At 40.0% G+C, this 24,080-nt stretch overlaps 1 protein-coding gene and 1 pseudogene across 1 annotated transcript in view; both read left to right on the plus strand.

Annotated features, from left to right (window-relative positions):
• Nucleotides 1-24,080, plus strand: part of LOC144581659 (uncharacterized) — a 431,789-nt gene that overhangs the window by 189,045 nt on the left and 218,664 nt on the right. The gene's annotated exons all lie outside the window — the stretch shown is intronic.
• LOC100395651 (dynamin-2 pseudogene) lies at nt 5,425-8,326 on the plus strand (annotated as a pseudogene).

The following is a 24,080-nucleotide window of genomic DNA, read 5'->3' on the forward strand; positions in this document are numbered from 1 at the left end:
TTGCAGCACTGTTTACAATAGCAAAGACCTGGAACCAACCCAAATGCCCATTGATGATAGACTGCACTGGGAAAATGTGGCACATATACACCGTGGAATATCATGCAGCAATCAAAAAGGATGAGTTCATGTCCTTTGTAGGGATATGGATGAATCTGGAGAACATCGTTCTCAGCAAACTGACACAAGAACAGAAAATGAAATACCGCATGTTCTCACTCATAGGCGGGTGATGAACAATGAGAACACATGGACACAGGGAGGGGAGCACTGCATACTGGGGTCTGTTCGGGGGAATAGGAGAGGGACAGTGGCAGGGGGGAGTTGGGGAGGGATAGCATGGGAAGAAATGCAAGATGTGGGTGAAGGGGAGGAAGGCAGCAAATCACACTGCCACATGTGTACCTATGCAACTATCTTGCATGTTCTTCACATGTACCCCAAAACCTAAAATGCAAGAAAAAAAAGAACAGTAGTTTCAAGATTTTTATTATTATGGTCTAACTGGAATACCATATAAAGTCATAAGAAAGAAAGAAATAATATTTGATGATAAACTGTAGCTGAAATGGATTGAGAGAAAGGCAAGAACCAAGATTTATAATCAGGCATTTATAGAATAGCTGTAATTGGTATGGGGGAAACACCCAATTTATCTAGATATACTTGTGTTTCCCTATTTAATCCACATGGTGTCATTTTTTACATGTGTTTTCTCAGAGCAGTTGCTTTAATTCACAGCCTGTGGTGATGACTCATTTCATCCCTTTTGGGTATTAGAGGCTCTTATTTCATTCAGGAGATTTTCCGATTCACCAGACAGTGTATTAGACATTATTGTCTAGTTGGAATTTGTCTGGGGGAAAATACTTAAAGAAGTATATCACTGTTGATTACACTACCCTCACATAGAGATTTTATTTAGCATAATCTGAAGTTGATAAGGGGTCTGTATTAGTTTGCTAGGGCTGCCACATCAAAGTACATAGACTGGGTGGCTTAAATGAAAAAAGGTATCTTCTCTCATTGCTGAAGGCTTGAAGTCTGAGATCAATGTATAGGCAGGGTTGGTTCCTGTTTTGGGCATTCAGGGAAACATACATTCCAGCCCTCTCTCCTTGGCTTGTAGACGACATTCTTCTCCCCGTGTCTTTATGTGGTCTTCCATCTGTGCAAGTCCCTCTGCACAGATGTGTGTCCAAATTTCCTCTTCTTGTAAGGACACTGTGCTTAAAATAACCTCATTTTAACTTAATTTCCTCTTTAAAGGCCCTATTTTAAAATATGATCACATTCTGACGTAGTAGGGGTTAGGACTTGCGCATATGAAGTTCCACTTGCCCCACATTCAGGACAACTCCATAAAGCCATTCCAGCCCCAGAGCTCCCTGTGCTGTGAGCTGAGTTCTTTGTTCAGAGAATAAATACCACAGTTCCCCTCTCTACCTAATCCGACTTCCTCACTCCCTCACAAGTGTTGGATCCTTATAAATTTGCCAAGGAAGACAACCTGTGACAACTTTAGTTCAATAGACTTGACCCTTTCCTTGCAAGGGAACTCTTGGTTTCTTACTATTAGTGTCTGTTGTCCTCATTAACAAGGTCATTTAATAACTGGCTACAAATTACTGAAAAATTATTTGAAAAAACAATATGTTTTATAGACTTCAGTGATGATTCTAGCTGAAGGTCGTTTTTTTCTCTGAACTTCTGTAGGACAGTCCTGTATCATTTAGTACTTTAATAATGATTTGTGTTTTTTGTTCATTCACATTTGTAAATGATTTAAGATTGCACATTTCCTGAAAGTTGATAGGCTTCTATGAGATTTTTTTCTGTTCTTCAACATGTTTGCCATAGTTTTAGAGCTCTAGTTGGTACTTCAGGAATTTTTTAGCACAGAGTAGTGTAGACACCCCAGATTTTTTCCAAGATTTTCCCTATCTTGGAAAAAATCTGGGGTGTCTACACTACTTTCACAGGGAATGAGAGTGTGGAATATGAATTATAAAACTCATGTTAGGGAAAGCCTGCACTGGGAAAAGAAATTGCATATGTGGTATAAAATAAATAGAAGATCTGTGTTTGAATGTTGACTTTGCTGTTTACCCACTCTGTTATCTTATAAAAGTTACTTACCCTCCCTGTGCCTGAGTTTTCTCATCCATAAAATAGGAATATTATTAATAGCAAATTTATAAAGTTGTTGTGAATTTTAAATGAGATGCAGTATCAAGTAAGATGCATGCAGTATTTAGCATATGATTCAATCATAAAATGGACATTATTACCGCCACACTTTAATATTTCTGAATTCATGATGCATCTTATAATTAGTGTCAAAAGAAATTTGTCAATTTTACACAAGGTAGTGGGGTGTGATATATTAATAGTTCTTAATGTCTATATGAGTGAACTTAGTCATCAGAGAAGATAAGTATGCACCCAGTTACTTGCCTCAGTTAAATGCCTTGTAGTTGTGACAGAACCTTAAATTTGGATACCTAATTATCATTTTTAAGTGTCCCCAAAAGGGTTACATTGTAATTCAAAGACATAGCTTTGACCAAATGGTTATGGTAGAGCAGATTACCTATCATATGCCAAGTGATTCAATTAAAGATGATAGAAATTTTTAGATCTTTTGGAATTAGTCGTATAACTTTCAAAATTAGAAAAAAGTTTGTGACCAATTGATGAATTACAAAGAGCAAACTCTAATTCTAATCTTAAAGAAACAATCAAACAAACCCAAATTGAGGAGCATTTTACAAAATAACTGATCTGTGTTCTTCAAAAATGTCAGTGTCTGGGAAAGCAAGATAAAGCAAAGTTGAGGAACTATTTAGAGTTAACAAAGACTAAACCAGTTTGCCAACTAAATAAAATGTATGGTCTGGATTGGATCCTGAATTAGAAAAAAGAAAATTGCTATGAAGGACAAATTAAGACAATTGGTAAAATATGGTATGGACAATTTGATTATAAAATTGAGTCAATGTTAAATTTTTTGAATTTCCTCATAATTATTATATTTGTATAAAATTCTTAAATACTATAATTAATCGAATTTTACTGACTTTTTAAAGAGTTTTCACAGATTGAGTTCCTCGGCAAGTTTATAAGGTCCCAACCCTTGTGAGGGAATGAGGAAGTAGGATTAGGTAGAGAGGGGAACTGTGGTATTCTCACAACAAAGAACTCAGCTCATGGCACAGGGAACTCTGGGGCTGGGACGGCTTTATGGAGTTGTCCTGAATTCAGGGCAAGTGGAACAGACCTTTGTACCACTATATAAGCCAGTCACGGGGTGTGCGCTGCCCCAGGGAAGAGTGCATGACATTCATCAAAGTGTGTCTCTTTAGCCAAGGACAATTTCCAGAAGGGGATTCAGCTGCAAGCTATTCATTGCCAAAGCTCTTCAGCTGATGGGGAAAATTTGTAGTTAAGTCCTAAAGAGGGAAGAGGAATGTAGGTGTCAGACCACAGCATCCACTCTGGTTATCATATCTTTAATTTACTTTGAAATGATTCAGTAAGTAATAATGATGTGAGAACAAAGATAATACCAGAAATGCAGAAAAGCAGGAAAGATCTCAAATTGGCAAAATATGGAAAAACTGGTAAATCTGGGTCAAGTGCTGTTTTCAGCTTTTCTGTAGGTTTGAATGTTTTTTAAAGTTTAAAAACTGTAATTCCCAGATGATACCAATACACTAGCAGATTGGGGGACCGTGGAATGTAGTCATCTTTAGAATTCATCCCAGCTCTGGCATGATGGAATTCTGTGACATGATCAGATTGGTTATGTTGCATTTGCTTTAGGCTCTGAAGCCACAGAACCACAGCATATTTCCTACATGTTTGTTTTGTCCATGAGTTCTCAAACTTTAGTCAATCATATTATTTAATTAAATGGGTTTGGGTGATTGTAATACCAACCCAGGATTTATAAATAAAGCTGTTCCTTTCTCAATTTTGGTGATCAACTGTGGGCAAATTTCTGTATTAAAAATCAAATATCCATTTTTAGAAAAGCAGGGAAGCTGAGAATATTTAAGATGAATTTGTTGAGCTAATTTAAGATAAAATTATTAGATCTCATAGTTAATGAAATTGTGTTGTAATAGATACATTTGTCAATAGTTTATTGAAAAACTGCAAGCAAAGCAAATGTCTTTGCCTGTATTAAAAGTCAGAGGAAGATATAACAGGCTCAATCACTGAGTATTTATCTGTTCAATTGTGAAGTCATCTTTGGGATATTTGTTTATTATGAAATAAGTTTTAAAATCTTTCTTAATTCTAAAATATGATTTAAAATGAACGATTTCTCTGTTGTTTTTTCCGAGTCTTCATCTCACTAGGCTGAAATATTTTGATCCCAACCACTTCTTGTTTTAAATGTGGTGATGGTTATGTCTTCTCACTCTGTTTTCAATGTTACATCCAAAAGTCTCAATTCAAGGGCACTGAAGACAGTTATTTTTTTATGAAAGGTTTGCCAACGTCTTTCTTACAGGAATCTTGCTGAATCCACTCAACGAACATTTTTAAGCATAGATTCTGGAGCCAGTCTCCCTGGATCTGAATTACAGTTCTAACATGCAGCTGTGTGCTCTTTGGAAAAGTACTAACTGCTCTGTGTCTTAGTTTCCTAATCTATAAAATACAATACTTATAGAGTTAATAGTTAATAGTTAATAGTACCTATGTTACAGAGTTATTTTGAAGATTAAATAAGTTAAAATATGTAAACACCAGGCATAAGTACTTAATAAGTATTAGGTATTATTATTGCCACCATTATTAGATATTTATACTGCATACTAGAATCACATGTTTTAACTTGGATTATTATGATTATATTGATTTTTTTTTTTTTTTTTTTTTTTTTGCCAATCAGTTTGAGCTTATGAGGTTAGCCTTGAACTGATGACCTTGCCTTCGCGAGCGCCATGACCTCTGGCGGGAGCCACTTTGGACCCCGATTATATTGATTTTATAAAAATAAAGATGCAAGTTAATTAAATGTTAAGCTGAAATCGCTAAGGTCCTGTAGCTAGTGAAGTAGGAGAGCTGGAATTAAAACTTTAAGCCCAATTTTCTTTTCTTTGTTGTGGATTCATGGGTGGGAGAATTCCAATATATTTTTTTGGTCAGCCTCCTGGGAGCAGCCAAAGATTAGCATTTGGGATGGCCTTAAATAGGACCTGCCACCTCCAACGTGTTTTTACATGTAATCCTGCATGCTACAGATGTGAGCATCTGGGGACTTTATTTTCTATCAGATTATAAATTATTGAGAACACAGTCGAAGTCTTATTGGTATTTGTGTCCCAAGCACTGCTTAGTGCAATGCTTTGAAGATAATAGTTGTTCAGAAATTATTTATCAAAAGAGTTCCTGAGGAGAACTGGATGAGGCGGCAACCGCGGGATCGAAGAGCTGATCCCGCTGGTCACCAAGCTGCAGGATGACTTCAGTGCCATCAGTCAGAGCTGCCACGTGGCCCTGCCGCAGATCGCCGTGGTGGGCGGCCAGAGCGCAGGCAAGAGCTCGGTGCTGGAGAACTTTGTGGGCCAGGACTTCCTTCCCGGTGGTTCAGGTATCGTCACCGGGCAGCCTCTCATTATGCAGCTCATCTTCTCAAAAACAGAATATGCCGAGTTTTTGCACTGCAAGTCCGAAAAGCTTACAGACTCTGATGGAGTCCAGCAGGAGATTGAAGCAGACACTAACAGGGTCAACCAACAAAGGCATCTCCCCAGCGCCCATCAACCTTTGGGTCTACTCACCACATGTGCTGAACTTGACCCTCATCAAACTCCCAGGTATTGCCAAGGTGCCTGTGGGCGACCAGCCTCCAGACATCGAGTACCAGAGCAAGGACATGATCCTGCAGTTCCTCAGCCGGAAAAGCAGCCTCATCCTGGCCGTCACGCCTGCCAACATGGACCTGGCCAATTGAGATGCTCTCAACCTGGTCAAGAAGGTCGATCCCCAAGGCCTGCGGACCATCAGTGTCATCACCAGGCTTGACCTGATGGATGAGGGCACTGACACCAGGGACGTCTTAAAGAACAAGATGCTCTCATTGAGATGAGGCTACATTGGTGTGGCAAACCACAGCCAGAAGGATATTGACTGCAAGGAGGACATCTGAGCAGCGCTGCAGCTGAGAGGAGGTTCTTCCTCTCCCACCCAGCCTACTGGCACATGGCTGACCCCATGGGCACACTGCACCTGCAGAAGACGTTGAATCAGTAACTGACCCACCACATCTGGGAGTCGCTGCTGGCCCTGTGTAGCAAGCTCCAGAGCCAGCTGCTGTCCCTGGAAAATGAAGGGGAGCAGTACAAGAACTTCTGGCCTGATGACCCCACCCGCAAAACCAAAGCCCTGCTACAGGTGGTCCAGAAGTTTGGGTTGGATTTTGAGAAGAAGATCGAGGGCTCAGGAGATCAGGTGGACACGCTGGAGCTCTCCGAGGGCGCCCGAATCAATCGCATCTGCCACGAGCGGTTCCCGTTTGAGCTGGTGAAGATGGAGTTTGACGAGGACTTAAGATGGGAGATCCGCTACTCCATTAAGAACATCCACGGAGTCAGGACGTGGTTCTTCACCCCCGACATGGCCTTTGAGTCTATTGTGAAAAAAGAGATTGTAAAACTCAAAGAATCAAGTTTGAAGTGTGTTGATCTTGTGGTCTCAGAGCTGGCCATGGTCGTTAAAAAGTGTGCCCAGAAGTTCAGCTTCAATCCCGGTTGTGAGAGGAGATGGAGCAAATCGTCATCACTTGCATCTGGGAATGGGAGGGGAGAACCAAGGACCAGATTCTTCTGCTGAGCGACATCGAACAGTCCTACATTAACACAAACCATGAGGACTTCATTGGCTTTGCCAGTGCCCAGCAGAGGAGCACACAGCTGAACAGGAAGAGGGCCATCCCCAGTCAGGGGAAGATGCTGGCTGACCATCAACAACATCGGCCTAATGAAGGGTGGGTCCAAGGAGTACTGGTTTGTGCTGACTTCCAGGTAGCTGTCCTGGTGCAAGGATGAGGAGGAGAAAGAGACGTTCATGCTGTCTCTGGGCAACCTCAAGATCTGTGACACGAAGAAGGGCTTCGTGTCCAACAAGGACCTCTTCACCATCTTCAACACAGAGCAGAGAAACTTCTGCAAGGAACTGCAGCAGATGAAACTGGCCTGTGACTCCCAGGAGGATGTGGACAGCTGGAAGGCCTCCTTCCTGTGAACCGGTGTCTACCTCAAGAAGGACCAGGCAGAAAACGAAGACGTAGCCCAGGAGAACACCACCTCCATGGACCCCCAACTGGAGCGACAGGTGGAGACTATTCGAAACCTGATGGACTCGTATGTGGCCATCGTCAAGTCCATTCGCGACCTCATGCCAAAGACCATCATGCATCTCATGATCAACAACACAAAGGCCTTCATCCACCAGGAGCTGCTGGCCTCCCTGTACTTCTTGGCGGACCAGAGCAGGCTTATGGTGGAGTCGGCCGACTAGGAGCAGCTGGACGACACATATGTACCATGCCCTCATGGAGGCACTCAACATCATCGGCAACATCAGCACCAGCACTGAGTCCACACCTGTGCCACTGCCCATTGAGGACACCTGGCTCCAGAGCCCAGCAGCCACAGCCCTCCTCCACAATGCTGACCCGTGTTCAGCATGCAGCTCCCCGGCTGAGCCGCAGTGGTGCAGGACCCCACTCCAGGGTCCCCCTGATTCCTGTGCCTAAGGGGGCAGCAGCCTCTTTTCTCGGTGCCCCCAATCCTGTCCCAGCCTGGCCCCCAGAGCATGTTTGTCAACAATGATATCTTCCGGGCCCCGCCTCAGTTCCCATCTCGGTCAGTTCGGATCCCCCCCAGGAGTGCTCAGGTGACTACCTCCATCGGCACAACTTTTCTTCCGAGCTTCATGGGAGGCTCCTCCTGCCTGTTTGGCTGCCCCCTCGGGGGCTGGTCTGTCCTGGCTGGTGTCCCTGAGCCCCAATCAGCTTTGTGATTTTCTGACCATAATTTATTAACTCTGATGCCCAGGTCACACCACCCTTTGTTCCAGGAAGCTTCTGCCTAGACTTTGGCGGAGCCACCACTTGTGGCAGGGAGATATAGGTGCAAACAGAATTGTTCAGGCTAAGTTCAAGTCCAGGGAGATACAGCTGCAAACAGAATTGTTCAGGCTAAGTTCAAGTCCAGGGAGGTACAGCTGCAAACAGAATTGTTCAGGCTAAGTTCAAGTCCAGGGAGATACAGCTGCAAACAGAATTGTTCAGGCTAAGTTCAAGTCCAGGGAGGTACAGCTGCAAACAGAATTGTTCAGGCTAAGTTCAAGTCCAGGGAGGTACAGCTGCAAACAGAATTGTTCAGGCTAAGTTCAAGTCCAGGGAGGTACAGCTGCCAACAGAATTGTTCAGGCTAAGTTCAAGACCAGGGAGGTACAGCTGCAAACAGAATTGTTCAGGCTAAGTTCAAGTCCAGGGAGGTACAGCTGCAAACAGAATTGTTCAGGCTAAGTTCAAATCCAGGGAGGTACAGCTGCAAACAGAATTGTTCAGGCTAAGTTCAAGACCAGGGAGGTACAGCTGCCAACAGAATTGTTCAGGCTAAGTTCAAGTCCAGGGAGGTACAACTGCAAACAGAATTGTTCAGGCTAAGTTCAAGTCCAGGGAGGTACAGCTGCAAACAGAATTGTTCAGGCTAAGTTCAAGACCAGGGAGGTACAGCTGCAAACAGAATTGTTCAGGCTAAGTTCAAATCCAGGGAGGTACAGCTGCAAACAGAATTGTTCAGGCTAAGTTCAAGACCAGGGAGGTACAGCTGCAAACAGAATTGTTCAGGCTAAGTTCAAGTCCAGGGAGGTACAGCTGCCAACAGAATTGTTCAGGCCAAGTTCAAGACCAGGGAGGTACAGCTGCCAACAGAATTGTTCAGGCCAAGTTCAAGACCAGGGAGGTACAGCTGCAAACAGAATTGTTCAGGCCAAGTTCAAGTCCAGGGAGGTACAGCTGCAAACAGAATTGTTCAGGCTAAGTTCAAGTCCAGGGAGGTACAGCTGCCAACAGAATTGTTCAGGCTAAGTTCAAGTCCAGGGAGGTACAGCTGCAAACAGAATTGTTCAGGCTAAGTTCAAGACCAGGGAGGTACAGCTGCAAACAGAATTGTTCAGGCTAAGTTCAAGTCCAGGGAGGTACAGCTGCAAACAGAATTGTTCAGGCTAAGTTCAAGTCCAGGGAGGTACAGCTGCCAACAGAATTGTTCAGGCTAAGTTCAAGTCCAGGGAGGTACAGCTGCAAACAGAATTGTTCAGGCTAAGTTCAAGCCCTCGCTCTGCCACTCACTGGCTGTGTGACCATGAACAACTTAATTAACCTCTCTAAGCCTGTTTCCTCTTCTATAAACTTCCAAATTGCTGTGAAAATTTAATGCCTAAATAAAGATATTAAATTATTTTTCATCCTGTCCTCAGGTACAAGGATAAAAAAAAGCATTCCCGAACAAAATTACTATTGATTTTTAACATAGTTGAGACTTATATTTTAGTTTTTCATATTGCTATTCCAATATTTTGTAGGGATGCAATAGCCAAGACTCAAGCTTCCCACAGGAATTAAACAATTTGAATTTTGCTTTGTCCACCAATAAAATCCATCCATTATGATTTTGTGTTAAACAAGCCTTATTCTCTGCCTACAAATAGATTCCTTCAAAATGTTAATTAGTGTGGGCAGATAATGATACCAGAAATGATAATAATTTCCTGATTTATAACCAGATCTTTTAATTTAACCATAAAGCTTTGTATTATTCTTTTCTCCTTATGAACTTATTGCTGTTTACATCAAGCTTGTCCAATCTACAGCCCATGGGCTGCATACGGCCCAGGACGGCTTTGAATGTAGCCCAACACGAATTTGTAAACTTTATTAAAACATTATGAGACTTTTTTTTTTTGCATTTTTTTTCTTTTAGTTCATCAGCTATTGTTAGTATATTTTATTAGTATCTCAAAGACAATTCTTTTGCTACCAGTGTGGCCCAGGGGAGCCAACGTGGATACCCCTGATTTAGATGATAGTCTGCTTCCACCACTTCGCTGAGCTTTAGTTACCTAATATGCCCCGTGCAAAGGTGACTTAGATGATAGTCCGCTTCCGCCACTTCGCTCAGCTTTAGTTATCTAATCTGGCATGTGCAAAGGTTAGATTAGATGGCTTCTAAAAAATGACTATGTAGTTTCTCTTTATAAGAAGATAATTTGCATGTAAACCAGTTTATTTTCCTACTAACCAAGACTATCTCCTTTCAGAGTAACAAATCAGATTGCTATCAATTTGACCTGGTTGAGTCTTGCTGATTGGTCTATGAGAAACATTGCCAAAATTTTGAATCTGCTTTTTAGGGAACATTTAGGTGAACTGGTGTGAACTGATATTTTAGGATTGTGTCCAGTTGAATGTTTGCATGTGTGTGTTGGGGTGCCACATAATCAGTTTTTCATCTGATTTTAATATTAATCATTTGAAGTGTCCTAGTCAGCTTTGTTCTTGTATTTCTTCTTAAACAAAATATAAACAGACCCATTATTAAGATTCAAACTTTGAACTGTATCCTTTCCTCCTTCCTTTCAAAGCCCTTTCTCCGTCTCTATTTCTCCCTCCTTCCTTTCTCCTTCTTCCTTTTCTTCCTCTCCCTTCTTTCCTCTCCCCTTCAAACACTCTCTCCTTTCTCCTTCTTCCCTTTCTTACTCCTCCCTTACTTAGTCACTCCTTTTCCTGCCTTCCAAGAAAGTTCAATGAGAATCCACGTGTGAGGCACTTTTCTGAGGACTTAGGATTCAAGCCTTAAAGGTCTACCCCTTGTCTTCAGGCAGCTCTTAGACTCATAGAGCACACTGAAAAGAATGGATATTAATTATAAAATAAGTTGGTAAGTACAGCAATATTAAAAAACTGCATTCTCATAGGGTTAGACAGAGTTTAGGGTTAGGAAGCATTCCAAATGAGGTAATAGGTGGGTTGAAACTAGTTAGACAAGGATGGTCATGGTAACAGAAGGGACTGGTGTGGATATGTGTGCTTTGTAGGCAGAGCAAGGTTCCCATGGCACAAGGTCAAGAGGCAGCACTGTGGGGAGGGAGCTAAACCCAAGGTTAAAGAGCGGAAGATGAGGCTGGAGAGCTGAGAGAGGTGAGATCACAGAGGGACCTCATTTCATGTAAAGTAGCTTGGGCTTGATGTTGCTGGTGAGAAGAAGCCATTGACAAATTTTAAGCTCTATGGTGACATAGAATCTTTTTCAGAAGTGACGAATTTCCTTTGATTCAACCACATTGATTTATGTGATCCTTAAATTTGACTAAAGTTATGGTCTGTGACTTAATAAGAGAAGGATGCTAATTTGTAGCCCACAAAGATGTTGAGTTTGACTTCTGCCTCATTTATAATTTATGTTAATTAACACTAGTAAATGTTTGGCTATTAATATATGTTAATTAACATTAATAATGGATTGTATTTTAAGGAAATCTAATCTACATTGAGGCAAATTTACAAATCCTATAAATTAAAGGAGAAGTATTGATAGCACTGTTTTTTCCTTTGGAGAGTAGAGCGCATCTCTTGTGCATTTTAAAAAGTAAAATTTTTATATCAAGATCACCCGGAACAATAAATGACATAAAATGAAGTATACATGTATAGAACACACTAAAGGATATTCATAGGCTGTAAAATATGATGATCTCCATTTTTGAGAAGCCTACAATCTAATGTTAAAACAAAGTCTCCATCCATACAAGGTTATGATGATCTGTTCACACTCAAATAATATCAGTTGCCCCAGTAAATATATCTTTTTTTTTTTTTTTGAGACGGAGTTTTGCTCTTGTTATCCAGGCTGGAGTGCAATGGCGCGATCTCGGCTCACCACAACCTCCGCCTCCTGGGTTCAGGCAATTCTCCTGCCTCAGCCTCCTGAGTAGCTGGGATTACAGGCACACGCCACCATGCCCAGCTAATTTTTTGTATTTTTAGTAGAGACTGGGTTTCACCATGTTGACCAGGATGGTCTCGATCTCTTGACCTTGTGATCCACCCGCCTCGGCCTCCCAAAGTGCTGAGATTACAGGCGTGAGCCACCGTGCCTGGCCGTAAATATATCTTTTTAAATTTTTCTTGGTTATTTGTATTTGCCTTTTTTTCCCCTCTGGACAGAATTGAAAAATAGTGAATGGCAAAACAGAAGGTTTCTCATCTGTTATATTTTCTTCTGGCCATTTCTCAACTTGAGAGTCTTAATTGGAACTTCTGTCTTTGGTTTTTGCAGGGAAACCACCATTACAAAAAAAAAATGTGTTTTCATCAGGGCACTTTTTGGGGAAGGGCAGCTAGACTATTTGTGGACCTTAAGATACCAAGCTGACAGAGGGCATTGAGGCAAAGTAGTAATAGATAGTCAACATATGCAATTTATTCAGTCCTGTGTCGTCTAAAAACACCCCAACTTATTGGTTAGCGTTTCACATCTGACTGACACACACACACACACACACACACACAATATATATATACACACATATATACAAAATATGTATATACATGCACATATATATACATATATATAGTATTTCCACATACACCTTTTACTGAATGTTTTGAATTACATGACTGCCCTTTAAAACCTGGAAAAGAACACAAGCGACATTAAATGCAAATATGCCTGTCCAAACAAATGTGAAAGGTCAACTCTCAGTCTATCAAATTGAGATTATTGTCTTACCCTTGATTCTCTTAGTGTAACACCCACATGGTTTGAAAGGAAACATGCCCTTTAGAAAATAGAACAGACGATCATGAGTTGGATTTGTCAAACTTCTTGTAGTACCCTGGGTGTTATCAAAATATCACCATCCAATTTTTCCAAGGGCTCTGCGCCTCACTTAAAAATGCCCTCATATTTTAATCCATGTGTTTCATATTCATTTCGACATCTCATCAAGCTAGAGTTGGGTAAGAATTGTTTAGTGTCCAAAAGATCTTTCCTACTAGCTTTTGATTCTTAGAAATAAAAAATTATGCCAGGTGCAGTGGCTCACGCCTATACTCCCAGCACTTTGATAGGCCGAGGAGGGCAGATCAGTTGAGGTCAGGAGTTCAAGACCAGCCTGGGCAACATGGTGAAACCCAGTCTCTACTAAAAATACAAAAATTGGCTGGGTGCAGTGGCTCATGCCTGTAATTCCAGTACTTTGGGAGGCCAAGGCAGACAGATCACCTGAGGTTGGGAGTTCAAGACCAGCTTGACCAACATGGAGAAACCCTGTCTCTACTTAAAATACAAAGTTAGTCGGGCTTGGTGGCATGTGCTTGTAATGTCAGCTACTCTGGAGGCTGAGTCAGGAGAATCGCTTGAACCAGGGAGGTGGAGGTTGCGGTAAGCCGAGATTGCGCCATTGCACTCCAGCCTGGACAAAAGTGAAATTCCGTCTCAAAAACAAAACAAACAAAATACACACACACACACACACACACACACACACAAATTTGCTAGGTGTGGTGGTGCTTACCTGTAGTCCCAGTTGAGTCAGGAAATTCGCTTGAACCCAGGAAACTGAGGTTGTATGTGCTGAAACTGCACCACTGCACTCCAGCTTTGGTGACATAGTGAAACCGAAAGAGAGAGAGAGAGAGAGGAAGGGAGGAATGGAGGGAAGTTGGGAGGAAGGAAGGAAGGAAGAAAGGGAGGGAGGGAGGGAAGGAGGGAAGGAAGGATTACACTTTGCCAAATGTAAATGAACTTTAGACCCTTACTTTTCAAAGGGGTTTTGCAAGTCTCCTTGTGCTGTAGGCAAATCTGGGAAAATCTTTATGTCCCTATTCTGATTCTAGAGATATGCAGGCATGGGAGCCTTTCTCAAAGTGGTCTCTACATTAGAATCCCCATAGGGTTTGTTAAAAATTCCTTTTCATGGGCTGCAACACAGATTTACCAAATTTGAATACCTTCTTGTTTTATATAATGTAGTTCTTTAGAAGGAATTGCACATTTCACTTAGTGAATATGTACTGTATATTTATGTAGTGAATAGGTTCTATATATTTATATATTAGTTTTGTTTTGTTGATATGTTTTTGTCTGATTTGCGTATCAGGGTAATACTGGCCCCTAGAAAGAGTTCAGAAGTATTTACTCCTCCTCTGTGTTTTGGAATAATTTGAGTAGGATTGGTATTAGCCTTTCGTCCCGCCCGCCTCCCCCCACATATTCACTAAGTGAATTTATATATAGTACCTATTCCCTAAGTGTACATATTTATATACAGTACCTATTCATTAAGCGTTAGCTATTATTAGCCAGATGCCTTCTAGACATCTCAATGTGATATCCGACAGGCATTTGGAACTCACTTTGTCTAAAATTGAACTAATGATCATCCCTCCAAATGTAATCAAAAGTATGCATTGTCTCAGGGCAGATTTGGCCACCATTGCCAAATCTAGAACCCCAGCAGTTACTTGCTTCTCCCTTCCAATGGCTTACTATGTCCTAGTTAGATTTTACCTCTAACCAACATCTGTCTAGTTAATTCCCTCATTTTCATGCCTCCTGCCACTGGCTGTTTAGATATACAACGTCAGCTTCACCCTCATCCAGATTACTGCAGTCACCTCTTCGCTTTCAGTCTTCCAACTTCTCCAGAGACTTCTCCAGAGCCTAATCCATCCTCCACACTTAAACATATATCAGATGATGCCAACTCCCTTCTTGACTGCCTGGGCTCAAGCTGTGATTCCTTATTAACGTCTAGGATGAAGTTTAACTTTTGCTTTAATGCCCACAGCCCTTATGATCGGTAACTTTTTTACCTCCACAGCTTACTTCTCACTACCCCATGTGAATCCTTTGCTCTAGCCACACAAATAATGTTCTTCAAATGTATTCTGCTCTTCCATGCTTTTGTATACTCAGTTATCCTCTTTCACTCCTATTCCCTTCCACGCGTCATCCTCTTCTAGCTTCTTTTAGCTCTTATGTTTTCTTAAAAATCAGCTTTGATATCACCTCTTCTTTAAAGTCTTCCCCTATCAGTCTGATTTAATTAGCACTATGCTTACTTAGCAGAGTGTAGTAAGTACTTAGCATAATATAACCAATAGTACAATTTACCATTATTTCTTTTTTGAGAGAGGACAAGTAGAGTTTACTACACTATTGTTAGTTATGAAGCTTATATTGAGACCTGTTCTTTCCACATTTACTCTAGAACTTTCTAAATTTATAAAAGTAGTTGATCTTTGGAATACTGATTAAATTTAGAGGGAGGTATCTGAGGGGTCCATAAGGCTTGCTGAAGTGCTGCTGATAGTGTTCTATATCTTCATCTGGGGGCACTTCCATGTAAATATACATATGCAAAATGCATTATTCTATATTCTTAAATATGTCCACTTGACTATAAGTCACACTTTATTTTTTTTTAAATGAATAAAAGTAGCTGATCTTTTATCTTCATAAAATTCTGTTTGCTGCTTTTTCTATTGAATGATATCATAAGCACCTTGCCTCCAGAGCACAATGTTAAATGCCATTATGGCAAGGCACATGTAGCGTCCTGGGGAAAAAGGCTTTTAAAATTTTAACTTCTCATTAGGCAATGAATAACAAAATGGTATTAATTGGAGAAGTCGTTTAATACTTGCTTTACTAATGTTTCTACTCCCCAAATATTTATTTAATTTTGCTAGGTTTTAATCTTGCTACTATTATGATACTCTTTTTAGCAAGGTTACCAAAAGTAAAGATTATTATGAATTATCTCATTAAAAATTATATAAATGTTAATTAAAAATAAACCATTGCTTCTGAATTTTCAACTTCAGGTCTTAAATCTTTGACTTAATCAGTGTGCTACACAATCTGTAAACTCTTAATCCTGAGACTCTATGATTTCACTTGGAGTGTTTTCTTTGAAGGAACTTTATTAGTTAAGAGTTGCATTTATTTCCTGACTTTCCCCGGAGGAAAGACATTACATGTTTTGCTTTCTTGTGTGCTGCAAACATTATGTTTGTGCAAAAAATGATAGTTTTTTTCTCCTCAAAAGCTAAAGATATGGGTCACATCTATAATCCCAGCACTCTGGGAGGCTGAGGGAAGAGGATTGCTTGAGACTAGGGGTTTGAGACCAACCTGAGTATTATAGTATGACTCCATCTCTACCAAAAAATAAAAGATAAAAAAATTAGCTAAGCATGGTGGCATGTGCCTATAGTTCCAGCTACTTGAGAGGCTGTGGTGGGAGGATCTTCAAGCCTAGGAGTTTCAGGCTGCAGTGGGCCATGATCGCACCACTGTGTTGTAGGACTTTCTCCTTAGAGAAAGCCATGTTCTTGTCACATGGACATGAAATATTAGGCTCACAGACACTTTGAAGAGGGAGAAAACTGGAATTTATTGGGTGAAAGGGAAAAAAGGGAAACAGGGAATCTCACTTTGCTGAGTTCCCCTAGCCAGTTTCCCACCTCACAGATTGAATGGCAAATTACTACCTACCATCCATCAGGAGTGGCCAAGCTCCTCCCGTATGCAAATAGATAACTTCCCAAGGCCGCCCCCCCAACAGTGTGCACTCCTCCTAGTGCTCTGGCTGGTTGGAGGTTCTGCCAGGATCCCTTTTTACCTGTTGGTCTTGACTGCACTCCAGCATGGGCAACAGAGAGAAGCCCTGTTTTGAAAACAATAAAAAATAAATGGCTGGGCACAGTGGCTCTAAGCCTGTAATCCCAGCATTTCCCAAGACTGAGGCAGGTGGATCACCTGAGGTCAGGAGTTCGAGACTAGCCTGGCCAACATAGTAAAACCCCATCTCTACTAAAAATACAAAAATTAGCTGGGCATGGTGACCAGCGCCTGTAATCCCAGCTACTCTGGAGGCTGAGGCAGGAGAATCACTTGAACCTAGGAGGCAGAGGTTGCAGTGAGCCAAGATCATGTCACTGCACTCCAGCCTGGGCAACAAGACCGAAACTCTGCCTCAATAAATAAATAAATAGAAAAAATTAAAAATTAAAAAAAGAAAGCTAAAGGCCTTTAGAAAGTACTATATACTAAGATAAATTTAACAATAATTAAATAAGATGCAGTTATGCTGTTTTAATTATACAAAGAAAAAACAAATTTAAATCTTCAAATGGCAATGTCCAAAAGAAGTAAAGAATTTTCATTTTTTGGCTGGGAATGGTGGCTCGTGCTTCTCATCTCAGCACTTTGGAAGGCTGAGGATGGGAAGATTGCTTCAGCCCAGGAGTTTCAGACAAACCTGGACAACATATAGTGAGAGAGACCCTGTCCCAGGTAAAAAATAATAATAATAATTTCAAATTTTTACATAACAAAATGAAATCCGAGTTCAAATCTACTGAAATAGTTTTAGAATTTCCTTTCCCCTATAGCTGAAATTTTATAATGAAAGATGTCAAAAGAATAAATAAATATATAAAAGTATGGATTTGCTTCTTTCCAGTGTTTAAAAATTATTTCTCATTTTACTATTAGTCAATAACTTCTTTTAACTTAAATGTTTGCCATCCTAGCTCACAGGATCTAGCATATATTAGGCACTCAGTAAAAGTTTTTATTAGTTCAGCTGACAATTAAACTAGTGACGTAACATGAATAAAAACAAAAAACAAACCACTATCACCACAACAAAAACACCTGGCACAAAGCTCAATTTAGACAAAATACAATAAAGGTTTAAGTTCTTGCCTTCCTCCCTCTCACTCCTGCCTCTGAACATTTCCTATACTTCATAATTTTGCTGCAAGAATCCCCTACTGAGTTCCTTTATTTAAAACCTCAGGTTTGTTGATTCTTTGAAAATGCAAGTGATTATAATTGAAGGTCCACAAATAGTCTTTCACTTTAGGTCCAATGGGAGATAAATAGAGTTGGTCAAAATGTATCATGTCCTAAGCTTGGTCTCTTTTCCCATTATGCCTTGAGACCTGCTAAAACCTTTGTTTTAATGAACTTTCACTGGAGTGTTGCAAAAGGAAATGAAGCATGGTATGCTGATGGAGAATTTGCTTCAGTATTATGTTCTTTCTCAAAATACACTGTTTTTTTTTTTTTTTCAGGGTTAGCCTAATCCTAGTATGAACTTAGCCATAATTATATGACTCCATTTACCTTGTGCAATTAACTGGATAATTGCATAAATGAACATTGCTTTGGCCAGCCTTTCCCCCATATATTCCACAGGGGACATCCTCTTCAGCTGCAATGTATTCTTCTGAGATCTAATTATGATGTCTCTTGGAATCTGGCCTGTGTACAAGAATTCAAGCTGGCTTTCCAGGGTGGAGACCATGAAGAAATCCCAATTGGATTCACTGGAATTCATTTGTAAACATCATGCTATTCAACTGTATTGTAATGGAGTAATTCATTAGGATTTTTATTTACACACTAAAATAGAATACTAAAATATGTGTTGACTGTCCAACTTTGAGTTCAGCATGTCTGACTTGACATACTTACTGAGTGTTGACTGATGTGTTTGTAAGGTTTATAGGCCCTGTCGTTAATGAGACAAGGTAATTGTTTTTGTTATGGGGTTACAGCAAATGGTTCCAGAATGAAAGAAGGACCAACATTTTTAATTTAGAGATTAAAATACATTATTTCCTCCCAACGTTAAAGAATCTTGTGTAATGGTCTGAACTGCTAAAACGCTAGACAGAAAAACTGAAGATGAGTAAACACTTACTCTATATTTTGACTGAGTGGAAGTAAATGTCACTTTTTATATTTCCTCAACTTGTCTTACTAAGGTTTCAGAAAGAGACCACTGATGTTTATAGTCACAGCATTCTTCTGGGAGAATTATGTTTACATGGATTCAAGTTTTTTAGTTCATCGAGGACAAAGTACTCACTTATGAAGTACTTCTCTTGTGAAGTCATTCACTATCCAAACTCATCTTCTTTAAAAAAATATTCACCAGAGAGAGTGGGAGGTAAAGGGATGATATGTAAAATGAACAAATATGGCTAAATGGATTCCATTACATAATGGAATAGGTATTAATGAGTCAATCTAGTTATTTAGTTGTAGTCATATACTTGATCTTACAGCTCAGAGGGGTGGCAGCTCCTTGCTTTTGCTAATCCCTGGATTACCTTACCTTATTTTTACTTCTATACCTTGACCTTGTTTTGGTTCTTAGCCTTTGTATCACCTATGTAACTATATTTCTTCTATTATATTTTCACATTCCTGTTTGCTTGGTTGTACTCTGAACGATGAAAATGAGTTTTATCTTACTGATGGAAAGAGTAGAAAACAGTTGAAGAAGAGAAATAGAGATGTATTATAGTTTCTGGATTGACAATGCATATGTTTAGGACTGGCCTGTGAGCTGTTACTTTTTTCTTCCTGCTGTTTCCCTAACTCACTCCTCACTTGCGGTAGTTTGAAGGATCTTAGGTGGACACCTGAATTTGTCAAGTCCTCAGTGGTAGCTCTTATTAGAGACTCTTATTCCTGCTTGATCATTTAACTCTAGTCAGTTTGGTTTTTCTCCAAGAGGACACAGAATTTGTCCACTGAAAGGCTCCTGTATTTTTTGGTTAATGCAATATGTGAAGAAAAAAGAAAGAATTCTTAACGATTCAATGTAGGAAATTAAATATTCAATCCAAATGAGTTCTCTTGTTCTCCATAAGGCGGCATTTATGAAATTCAGACTTATTTAACATGTGTTTTTGCTTCTTCAAACAAATCATAATATTAATAATTTTTCTGCATGGACTTAAGCTGAAATTTTCTCTATGAATAAAGCTCCTTCTAAAATGACTTTCTTAATGTGATGTTAGATGTGATTAGTTCCCTGAAAAGCCAGAGAAAATATTTATATGATCAACATTGTAAAAGTAATACCTCAGATTCTGTCACATCATATGAGTGCTTCATGAAAGGCAATGCAAATGCTCTTTCCATCCATGCCTTAAAGGAAACCGTGATGGCATTAACTTCTTTAATATAAAAGCAGATCCTTTGGTAAATTTTATTAAAGAATAATTTGCTGAATTGGAAAAAAAAATAAATATGGCATCCAATATTTTGTCCTCTTTATGCTAAAAAAAGCATAATTTGATGCCTTCTTAAAATCCATATTTTCTGTAGTTTTAAACATACAGTCATTTCAAAGGCCATCCAGTGTCAAATATTTTGTAGAATTTGAGGACTTGAAAGCCAAGGTAGAAACCAAGGTGGGTCTTATATCTATCCCAGGGAGCTAGCTCATTTGTCTGAGACAATTGTGAATTGTTAGTTGCCCCCAACTTAAAGCGTTCGTGTTTCGTATAAAAATAAAGAACAAGTTAAATGGGACTCAGATGACCTAGGACTGACATTAGGAACACCTTTATACGAATTAGAAATAGGATGTGCAAAGCCAAGCAGGGGCCACCAAGTGGATACACAAGCTTTCTTTGGCTCACAGAAGGACGTGGACGGCCAGGTGCATTAACGCTCTGTGGACATACACACATGAAAAGCCTTGTGTAAGTGTCAGGTGCCAGGCTGGTGATGGTGTATTAGAAATCATCCGATAGGTGGTAACACAAATCCAGGCTCCTCGTAAAATAAGCTTACATGTTTTTTTGGTAGGGACCAACACTAGGTTGGACAGTTAATGAGCTCCAGAGCTGTTTATTGGTTACTCCTGGGGAGCCTGATGTAGTTCACTCAAAGCTGAGATGCCGTTTGGGTGGTGCGGAAAACCTACCCAGCCTCAGTGCTATTTCCTCTCACATTATGGTGAATATTTATTTCCCTTAGCGAGAGGTCTACTTTCTTGTTTGTTTGTTTGTTTAGGGGATTCATTGCATGGAAATTGATGGGGTTTGTTTGTGTCTTAATTTTTTAAAATCACATTTTGTTGGCAAAGGAGAAGAGGGGATGCATTATGTCAGCTGGATTGCAATAGGTCAAAAGCAGATGGGGAGAAAATGGTCTTGGCTAAGGGGTCCCAGGCAGATAAGGGGTCCTAGGTAGCTTGCAGAACACTGTGCTGAGAGAATGAAAGATAAGCAAATTTAGCAAGTGCGGGGAGAGGAAAGAGCACTTCCTCCAGGCAATTCTCAGAACTGTTTCTAAGCTGTTTACTTCCTATTTTGATACCTAGAGCAACAAGAAACAAGGCCTCCGGACCAGCCTTTGACTGGCCTTGTCCTGAGCTTGTTTATCCACTGCATCTGTCAGGAAGCAATTATGATAAGGCCTCTGGCACTGGTCTGGAAGATTTTTTTTTTCTATTTTCTGTGTGGCTTTTGATTGATCATGTGGTACACACAGGACTCTATTCTTGGATTGATTTATTCACAAGCTTCAAAAGAACCTCCACCATTTAGAGGGTTTTTTCCTTCTGCTTCAGAGGAAAAGCATTATTAGCACTTTTAAATAAGGGCATTCTCCAGGCTTTCAGTTCAATAACTAATGAGGATGGAGTGGCTTTGTGTCTAGGGATCAATGCCCCCACATCTAAATGTATTATATATGTGTACACTTGACATTTAATTTATTGTATTGGAGTGAATTTGTTTTTCTGCTGGGAAAGTAGAAGATGAAAGGCTTCTTGAAGAAAATGCTAGTTTGGACAAGTCACTTTAAGACTCCAGGGCTTAGTCAAAGGGTTTCTATTATTTTATTATATGTTAGGGAGATCCCTCTTCTTTTCTTCACCCTGAAACCACTTCCCCTCCCCCAGTTTTCCTTTTGCAATGGCCCCAAGCTATACCATGTTGATTTCCAGTCATCGGTTTCGGATTGGATTGGGTCTGCATTTGGAATCTGCCTGCTTTGGACCAGAAATTTGATTTCGTTGGCACCACTTCAAATATTGTCAGCACTCTGTGCATTTAGGCCTCTACTAAATTGTGAAATAACCACTACTTTATGAGCTGAAAACAGCTTGTCTCACCACATTTACTTCTCAGTGGACAACAGTAATTTCCACATTTAAGAGACAATCAATATTAAGCATTTTTCATTATCTCCATGCTACTTCCACTGAAATGGACATAATGAGAAACTGGAAGCATCTTATTTCTCTCTGTTTTCAGATGATACAGACTCAATGAATGCTTTTCAAAATCATAATAAAAAAGATACACATTCTTCCCTACAGTGACGATGTTTAGATTAAAAAAAAATTGTGTTGTTATCACTTGTCATGTTTATTTTTACTTCTATACCTTGAGCAATAGCAAGAGAACAAGAATAGACCACTGATAAGATTAGTTTCTTTTTAGAAAAAAGTGTGACCTTCTTGTAACTCAGAGCAGCTTTGGTTTCTGGAAAAGACCATCTCAAATTTTGTGGCGTCGTCAGATAAGGCAGCTGATTAAACAAACAAACAAATTGGGTGTGAGCAATAATTATACAAGGGTGGTGTGGTAACAGCCAATGAGATCCTTTTATGAAGTTATTACTCAGTATGGCCAAATGCCATGTCGGGTCAACAAATGTTAGTCCAAAACATTATTGCTGTTTTGTTCTTAAATTACTACTGTATAATAAAGTGGGACACAATATCGAGTTTTTCAGAAGAATAACTTTTTAAAAAGGTGATTACTTTCTATTAGTGGGGGTTAAATGCCTCTTCTTTTATGAAATGATTGTGAGGGTAATAACTAATGCATCAGTGAACAACAAAAAGTGTTTGAGATGATGCCAACTGAGTAAAATTTTATGAATATTTAATGGAGCACATTATAGATATCTCATTTACTAGGACCCCAAGAAGGGAAAAGTTATCCATGTTGGCTATGACCTGGCAAGTAGGATTTCTGGAGGCAATACCTCCATTATATGACCTGCTTCTTACCCCTGGTGCCCATTATTATAATAGAGCCTAAACTGCAAATCACAGGACAGCTGCTCTGAGCCCAGCAGCAGTACAGGCCTCTGCCATGCATTCAGACTTTATTCCCAAAGGGTAGCTTTCCTGGATCCATGAACAGCTCATCAGTTCTAAAAGCAAGATCTGTAGCCTGCACTCTCCTAGCATGGGCTTTTTAGGTAATGATACAGTATTTTGATCTGTGATGTTATTTATCATATTATGGTGTATACATAATATACTTCATGGTGAGACTGAGAAAAGAGCATTGACTAGCATGCCCAGGAGACCAGGTTCTTCTTTCTGTACTGTTTTTAATATGCTAGTGTCACTTGCCTGGGCTTCAGTTTCCTCATTTGTGAAATGAATGACAAAGTTGGATGAGGTCAGTGTTTCTGTTCAGGATCTGTTTACCATGTGCTTCAAGCTGAAAAATGCTTGTTGAAACACAGATTCCCGGGTCTATCTTGCACCTGTTGAATTAGAATTTTGTGGGTTGGCCATGCAATCTGCATCTGTACTACATTGTTTTATATAGATGATTCTTACACAAGCAAAAGTTTGAAAAGCACATGATGGCACTGAATCTCTCTAGGATTCTTTCCTACTCTTCAGTCTTCTGCTCAGGGTGGTGCTTCATCCAAAGGAAGAACTCACTGTCCCTCCCCACAGAAATGGATGATAGCTATTCAAGGGTGTTTTGTCCAACTAAATTCTTTTGTAGAAAAAAAAAATGTGGAGCATAGTTATCTTCAGTACTTTAGGTTAGGAAGATTGCCTGTATCACAGAGATAAATTAAAACAATGCCCTTGTTGGGGTGGGGGGGAGCTTTACAAGGTTTTGCAAACACAGATGTCCTTGTACTACGTTCCCCTACAGTCATCTTCAAAATAATCCCTTGAAAGTCCCAGCTTCCTCTTTGTGGGCAACAGGTCAGTCTGTGCCAAGACTCATGCTGCCAGGTGATTCAGCTCTTTAAAAGGCTTTGGTTCAATTCTGGTGAGGATTCAGTTCTTCCCTGACTCCTTCAGACTAAACATTTGAGTTACAAGCCATATTAAAACCATTTGGTAGAGATTGTAACTAGGGAAAGTCAGTTCACAATCTGACACCTTATAAAGCCTATTTTAGAGTT

This window comes from Callithrix jacchus, chromosome 2 (genome assembly GCF_049354715.1).
Source record: "Callithrix jacchus isolate 240 chromosome 2, calJac240_pri, whole genome shotgun sequence".
In the NCBI taxonomy this organism is placed as follows: domain Eukaryota; kingdom Metazoa; phylum Chordata; class Mammalia; order Primates; family Cebidae; genus Callithrix; species Callithrix jacchus.